Source organism: Pinus tabuliformis, chromosome 9 (genome assembly GCF_031772625.1).
Source record: "Pinus tabuliformis cultivar Carrire ecotype Pingquan chromosome 9, CPIR1, whole genome shotgun sequence".
NCBI lineage: Eukaryota > Viridiplantae > Streptophyta > Pinopsida > Pinales > Pinaceae > Pinus > Pinus tabuliformis.
In genome coordinates, this window is record NC_142307.1 from 1,226,190,934 (window position 1) to 1,226,200,232 (window position 9,299).

Genomic DNA, 9,299 nt, shown 5'->3' on the forward strand with positions numbered 1-9,299 from the left:
ATGTGCGTTGGGAACCATTCCACCATTTTTTTAAATATTCACTTTATTATCATCTTTCTACATTTTAGTAATTAGAAAACTTTGCTCAAAACTCTTTTGTACAATGATCATTGACTCTCAATGGCTTCAATGGCTTCCTAAATCTTTAGATGGTTGAAAGAATTTCAATAGAGATGAAAAACTATTTTTATATATATGGTTTTGGAAAAGCAAAAAAATAAGGAGAATTTTTAAATTGAGTATGAATTATATTGTTTTCTTTAATTTTTTTGAAAATATATTAATTTTATAACAGGCCTATTTGAGTAAATTTGATATTTATAATATTATTATTTTAATTAATCAAATTAATTTTAGTTTTTTTAAATATTATTATTTATTTCAATTTATATTTTATAGATATTTAAAATATATTATAAATATAATGAACATTATATATATAAGTTATAATTACAATGTAAAGGATAAAATTATATATATTATTTCTTATCGTGTAACAAAATCAATATAACATCTATTTCTTATTGGAATTAAATGTGTTAATTTCATGAAACATTTTTCCAAAAGATAATATGTATAACTTCTATTTTTAAGGAGGAAATCTCAATGTCTTGGCTTTTGTTTATCCTTTATAATGGGATAGTTTATCAAGCAACATTTCTAGAGAAGTAGGATTAGTTTGATTGGAATATATTGTCTGCAAATTTTCTTTATCCATTTTTTCTTTCTCATCTAGTAAAAATGTCGAATATTTTGATTAATGTCTATTTTTTTATGTGAGCAATGAGCTTCTGTATGAAGACAAGAATCTTGAAAATATCTTAGAAGATGATAACTCTACCACCAAAATGTTGTAGTGTTGTAATTCATGACTCAAGTCCATTTATAGTTTTTTCCATTTGAGAAACATTTTATCAAGAATACATTTAATAATGCGAAGTCTAAGTAGATGTCAATTTTCCCTAGAAAACAATGGAAATTCCGGTGTCATTTTGACAAAATCGAATAGATTTTTTTGGAAATCTGGGTCACAACTATCAAACTCAAGATTTTGGGTGTTTGAGAGATTTTTGATGGTGCTAAATCCATTTCCACCATAAAAAAAAATTAAACACTCCCATGGTCAGATTTTTTGAAATAAATAAAAGGTCAGATTCCAGTGAGAAATGGTCATCTAGGTGAAATTGTTGCCTCGGTAGACGACAATTATTAATATCAATCTCAACACAAATCAAATATATGTGGATAATCAACTATAACTCTTTAAAATCAAAATTATGTAATGGCCCAAAATATTTCCAATTTAACTCCTTAGTTGAGATAAAAATTAAATTATATTATGGGAACCAAGGAGTTATAGATAATCCTTTGCTTCACCAAAACTTGTGCCCTCCTCTAAATTTTTTTGATAAGTAGCATGATCAAAAAATTGAATTATAAAAAAATCCCTCGGAAGAAAAATATATTTCATAATTTTTTGTCAGGTTCACTGAATGCATAGGTACATAGGTACAAGTTAGATGGAAGATGCTAATGAATTAAGTTTGTAGATAATATGTAGCCAAATTTGTACCTGTGATGAAGATGAGTAATATTCCTTTTATATATTAATTTCTTTATCTTATTATAACTTTGGGAGAGCATTGACCTCCAATGTTTCATTCTCTTGAATATTTTTATACTTAATTAAACTTAAGGTGTGCAGAAGAAATTTCATATCCCTCGCTCTGCACATGTCCTCCCTCTGCAAATCTCCTATCTCTACACATCCCTTAACCTTTGCACATTCTGTTTCTCATACATCTCCTACCTTTACACATCATCCTCTCCACACCTCTTATTTCCCACACACCCCACTTTCCCGCACTTCAGTGCTCCATAAAAGCAATTCATTGTATGCCACCTGTCACAATCACAAAATATTTTGTAATGAAGTAATCATTTCAGGTCGTTAATTTCTTAGTTGCTCATGGTACTAATATCAAGAATATTATAAATGACATTAAAAGCGTATCAATCTTTTATTTAAAGGGACATTATGGCTTTAAAACTTCGAAATTTGTTTCCATCACCTCCCACAAATTATGGCCTTAATGTACTAAACTTATATTTATTAGCATGTCTCGCCCAACAAAATTCACATGTAAAAAGATGACAACTCGTAGTTATATCAGAAAATGAGGAGCTCATAGCTAAAACTTACTAAGAACATCAATAATTTCTCATGTATTCCTCATTAAAAAGGGAAGACGGCTACCAGAAGAGAGAAGGAAGCAATTTGTAGTGACACTTTTAACTTGCTTGCTCACCAAGACAAAAACTTTCACTGCTCAATTGCATACTAATGGTATGTAAATTTATCGAGCAAAAAGAAGCAGAACAACAAAATATGGACCATTGGGTTAGCAAATGATGTATGTGTTCTTGAATTTTTTGACTTTAAGAAAATATTCTACCTTTATGAACAAAATTTTGATCCAAAGATAAGGACAATCAGAGTAGTAGTGAAGAGGAATGCAATTCCTGTGACCCTTAAAGTATTCAGAAATATATTCAAATTACCATAACCAACTAAGATATTAAATTTTCTTGATGTTGTTAGTTTCTTGGACTCTCAAACTGGAAGAATGAACATTATTTAGGAATTCATCTTAAGAGTCTAACAGGCCCCTTTTGACAATTTTTTTTCTTGGATGCTTCTATATTCCTAAAACCTTACAAATATTTTTTTTGCCTTTTTTCCAAAGTAATGGAACAAGAAACTACGTCCAATGGTCCAAGGTTTGTACTCTATGTTTTGGCATTGTTCTTATAAAAGAGACTCTATCCTAGGCTGAGCATATCATATTTCAAATGGGAAAGCCTTCGAGTTGGTGAATTTGTTAATGACCCATAGTTTTTTCATGAAAATGTATTTAATAAAAAATCTTGTATCTTGTCATGTTTTCAACAACTTAACCCATAAAAGAAATTTTAATAATAGTGAAGAGCTAGTTCAATTTTGGTATCCAATATTATGAAGACATAAAACCCCCTTTCATTTCTGCCAAATTCAAGATTTATTTGTGAGAGAAGTTAATTACATGATCATTGGATGTGAACCTACATCGATATCAGGACAAGCAGAAGCTTCACCATGGGGAAAAGGTATCCATGAAGAAAGAGAAGTTAACATGATAATATGAATATATGGATTCCAGGACAGGCCATTATTGTCACCCAAATTTATGAGGGACAAATATTTTTTTGTTGAACTTTGCAGATAGTATTGCCCTTATTTAATTCTACTCAAGCAAAAAAAATAAAAAGTAGTTTATTTCCTTGTCGTTTATTGTAGGTGAGATAAAAATAAGAAATGAAACTCATTTTATGAAATTTGATGAGTTGAATCCTTTTAATTTAAGTGAAGCAAAGGATATTTAGGGTTTCGACCTAAAAGGATTATTTTCTAAGCACTTAAGTATAGTGAGAAATGACAACTTGTTCAAAAGGATTTTAGAATAAAGAGGGGAAATGAAAATTGGTTTGTCTAGAGAGAAACAATTACTCAACCACGACAAATAAGCCATTATCAAAACCAACACAAACATGAGAGGAAAAAATACGAAGAATGGTAAGAGGCCCATAGAACCTCCTCCAATCTCTACACTCCAAACTCAACCGTCATTTTCCACCCAAAAAAATATAAATTCTACTTTGACAGAAGCCAACATAATGACAAGCTCTCAGGTGGAGGAGACAAAGAAGAACCCCCTCCTAGATTGACCTTAGAAGGGTCACATAAATTTCAATCATCTAAGGTCAAAGGTTTAAAAGAAGCACAAAATGTGGAGCAAAAAATGGATGTTGAAGTTGATAACACCCGAATACCTTATTGGGTTACAACCCGTATGGTTGAATACCATATAATAATAGAAGAAATTGTTGAAGAGACAACAACATTTCAAGATCACCTTGTCACATTGAAAAATGCAAATTATGAAAGAAGTGACAAAATATTAATAATTTAAAGGGTGATGATTCAAAATAGAAAAAATACTGGATAGAATCAGATGGGTGTTGATGTTTTAATAGTCATAGAAACTAGGCTCTTAAAACTACATTAGACCATGAGAGAATCATTAGCACGTTCAATAACTGAGCAAGAGGAGGAAAATTTGAAACTAAAAAGAAGAATAAATAATCTAGAAGAATATATTAATTTGGTCCCTTTATTTATGACCCTTCTTTCCATACAAGCACTGGTAGAAACAATATCCACCTCTGTGACACCTCACAAGATAAAAAAAACAACCTCCATCTTCAATGGAGTCAAATATTAAATTGTTAATAATATTAATAAAAGACATAATATTATTGAATATATTTGGAAAATAACTTTCCATTTGAGAAATCTAGTGCAAAGAATTTCTTCATTTATTGACTATCTCAAAAGGGACCTTGACATGATCGAAATTTTATAAATAATGTTTTATCTAATTTTATTCATGTAACCACCCCATCCCACATTTACCCACTTTTACAAGCTCAAGGGTAAACATGAGCTAAGTTTTAATATGACATGACTTGACCTCCAAGTTCTAATTATGGAAGTGAGGCCTACTAACTGAAAACATCCTAACATCCCTCAGGGACACTAGATCACCCAGGTGACTGGCAACAACCACTAATAATCAATCCTTGAGTTGGAACTTTCTCTTCTCAATATTTACACCCCAAAAACATGATTCTTCAGTTCATAGGGTGTAGTCGAGAGATCTATGCCACCTTTTTAAGGCTGATATACAAGACACTACTTAGAACAACCCAAAAATTTCAAGAATTAGATATAGGATAATCACAATTCTAAATAATCAATACCAAATCTAGATTTTGTCTAAGACATGCCTAATACATGATAGACATTTCCTGAAACATATCGTAAACATGTAGTTATAGGTCATGAATTCATATATGATCATGATCTTCTTAACTTCATCAATGAATCATCAAGAAGGATCAATTCCCTCTCAAGCTAGCTACCACAACACTTGCTATCCCATGCATACATTAACCATTCCATAACTAATCAAATCATGAACAAGATCCATGGTAAGAGCACATCATTCAACCATGTCTGTAACTAGCATATAACCAGAATAAAAATCCATGATAAACCAATCATAAGATCAAAAAAATAACCATTACATATTCTCATAGATCACACTAGGAAAATAAATCATATTAATCATATGAAAAATCTAACCAAGTCAGGGACTTCCATGTACCACTTAATCATAGATTGGCTGAACCAAATCTCTCTTTCATTCAATCACCCCTCTGCCATATTCCAAGAATGAATGTGGGATCATATGGGTTAAACAAAAATATAACCAACCAAGGCTTCTAGAGGCGAAACCACCTCAACCCTCAACCACAGTGATTTCACCTAAAGTGGTCCGAAGATCACTAACATCAAAACAAGCTTAGATGCCTCTGATTTCCTTCAGCAGCTCCAGAGGTATTTTCCTGTCTCCACCCATCCATCAAGAGTTCCAAGAGAAATCCCATCTCCACCTTCAACCCTTGGGACTTTTCCTGAGACCACCTCAACTGGGATCCAAGCCTATCGGTGGTCCAAAGCTTAATCAAAATAAAGAACCCACTACATCATGGATATCTGGGAAATGGAAAGGAAAGGTTGAAATCACTATCAATCCAGGAAAAGCCCATGCTAATGAAAACAAAAATAACCAAATAAACACATGAATGTACCATGCATCCAAAACTCAACAAGGAAATCACCTATGCAACCTGTTACCTACAGTGAAATCCAACTATAGTTGTTGATCCAACCTTCTTCTCTGCTGCCCATAAATCCTTTGCTTATCCAGTTCTTGCTTCTCTCCAAGTAGAAGTGAATGATAAGATGCTTCAAGAATGATCTGTGTGCAAGAGTGTAAGAGAGCTTGAATGAACAAGATTTGAGCCAAAATATATTAAAAGGTTGTTAATTGATCCAAAACTGTCAATTGTTTCTCAGATGCCTTTTTATCATTGATGTCTAGTCTCTTCCTTTCCTTTTTCCTTTTTGTTTCATTTTCCTTAATTTTATCTCTAATTTCCCTTGCATGCAAATTTGTGTCTCTTCATCTTCCTTTTCTCCTATTGTCCTTTATTTCCTTAACTAAATGCCAATTATTGCCTCTTTTCCTCTGCCAATTCCTTTTCTAGTTTCCATAGCCATTAATAAACCAGAAGTGATCCCCACAAAAATGTTTACCCACCATTCATCTTAGAATACATGTCCCATGACCTTGGTTTTATTTTATTTACATGAAAATTCAACCAGGGGCTATTAGAAACTCGTCCCCCTTGGGGGAACACTATCCTTAGTGTTCTACGATGCTTATGGCCATAAAAACATAATTCATGTAGATATCTGTAACACAACTCGTTGTAGTATTTACAATACACCCAAATTCAAAAAACATCATCATCATACTGCTTATTGGAGGTTTATAACACAACTCGATGTATTATTCACATCATATTGCTTATTGGAGTTTTATAACACACCTCATTGTAGTATTTACAATACACATATACCAAACACATATAACAAACACATCTTCTCAACAAACACACAAACAAGGAAGGATACAAAGCCACATTTGATCAGCCATCTCCCATGTAGCTTCATCATGCCCAAAGTGCTTCCAATGCACTTTAACCCGCTCTATTGCTATGTTTTGGTGCATGAGTTGTTTCTGATTCAATATTCATTGTGGCCATGGTTGGAACTCTACCTCTAGTTCCACCTGCAATATGGACCAATCAATCACATGATCCACATTCTCCAGATATATCTTAAGCAATGAAACATGAACAATATCATGGAATTTCACAGTTGGTGGTAGTGCAAGTCTGGAGGTTGTTGGCCCAATCCTCTCAAGGATCTCAAAAGAATCACAATATTGAGGTGTCAACTTGACACATTACCCAATCCTCCAGGAGATTCTCTTGGGCGTGATGCACAAATACACATGCTCCCCAACTTGAAACTCCTTGAATTCTCTATGCTAATCTGCATAACTCTTCTACATGTCCTGTGTTTCCTTCAAATTCCATCTAATAAGTTTCATCTCTTTCTCCATCTTAACCAAAATATTTGGTACAATTAGCACTCTGTTCATTGGATCACCCCAGTTGATAGGAGTATTATAACTCCACTCATAGAGAGACTCAAATGGACTCATCTTCAAGGATTCTCGATACCCATTATTATAGGTAAACTCCACTAGTGAAAGATACTCTTCCCACCATCTCTACTAATTCATGACATACATTTTCAACATATCCTCAAGAATCTTGTTAACCCTCTCTATATGTCCATCTATCTGCAGATGATAAGTTTCATTGAAGGCTAACTCCATCCATATTCCCACAAACAACTCCTTCCAAACTTGGAAGTGAACTTGGTATCTCTATCTAATACAATGTTCTTGGGAACTCCATGCAACCTCATTATCTCTCTGATGAAGATCTGAGCTACATCACTATATGAATTAGTAGAATTCACTGCAATGAAGTGAGCTACCTTGCTCAACCTATCAACCACAACCATGATGGAATCATGCTCTCAGATAACCTCCCAAGAAAACATGTAATGAAGTCCATGGAAATAACCTCCCATTTCCTTTATGGAATCGGAATAGGCTGCAATAGACCAACATGATGCTTGCATTCAACTTTCACCTTATGAAATTCCAAGCACCTTGCAACAAATTTAGCCACCTCTTTCTTCAAATTTGTCCAATAGTTGAAGAGCTTAACAATTGTCAAACTCTTCTAGTATACTAGGTGGTCTGAATATGGCTTGACATGAAACTCCTTCAAGATAAGTTTCTTCAATTCACTATTATCTGACACATAAATCCTGCTCTCAAATATAACTAAGCCATATTCCATGAGTTGATACTCCTCATCCCTATCACCTTCACCTTGATGCTACAATATGTGCTTCAGTTGATGGTACTTCTCATCATGCTACTCTGCATGTAATATATTCTCCTATAAATCTATCCCATAAGAGCTCACAACTTAGATATGGTTCACCTCCACTATCCTAATAAGAGAATATGAAACCTTTTTCTCCTTTCCCTTAATGTACTTGATCTCAAAATCACTCACTAAGGGTATCCAACCATCTAGCTTTCCTAACATTCATATTGGGTTGGTCAAACAAGTACCTCAACCCACTATGATCACTCATAAGAAAAAAACCTCCTTCTAAGGAGATAAGGTCTCCACATCTTCAATGCATGAATGATAGTTTCCAACTCAATATCATGAGTCACATAATTTGTCTTGTGCTCATTCAACGTTCTTGACTCATAGAAAACCACCTTCCATTCTTGAATCATGACTCCACCAAGTCCTTTCTTAGAAGCATCTATACAAACCACAAACTCCAACGTCAGTTTGAGTGTCGATGGTAGTGCTGATACCAGTGACAATTGTTGAGATCATGCCTGCTGCTATGGTAGAGGATTTGAGCTAGAAGCTTCCTCTCTGGATGTTCCTTATGACATTGGTGTAATTTCTTATTGGGAATCTCATTCATACAAGTCCATAAGTGTCCTTCATTCCCTATCTATGGAATATCACATGACCAGGACTTTATGATAGCCCTTCCAAACTGATAATGTCTTCATAGTCAATCCTTCCTCACTCTTTGAAAATATTCTGGTGCATGAAAAAAAATTCATAATGATCATTATATAATTTCACAATCTCCATCCCATGGAGAGAGTGTTCCTTTTCTTCAAAACCTTTGTCATCTTATTTTATTGTAGCCAATATTTTCATAAAGGACTCCTTAGGGTGTAGGTTCCCATCATTGTGAATTAAGGTTGGAAATTTCTTTCGGTAGAGCATCTCACATTTCCCTTTGAAACCCTATATTTCTTAAATTAATGCTTTCATCTCTTCTCTAGCCCATAGGGGCTTCACTGACAAAGCAATACCATACCAAGTGTGTTCATATTGTGGGATAAAAAATGAGGAAAATGTGAAATTAAATATTTACCATATAATAAGGGGGCAAAGGGTGTTTATATGTTGTATATAAATATGTGTATTATAAGGTATTCTTTATACAATACATTGGCCATGTGGTGGAAAACAATAGGTGAGATGGAGAAATAAAGGTTCTGGAGTATCGTGGGAGTATCAAGAGTGTGAGGGAGAAAGAAAACACTATGATAATATTAGGTGCATAGTCGTCTAATATTCAATCCTATGGCCCTAGTATGGAT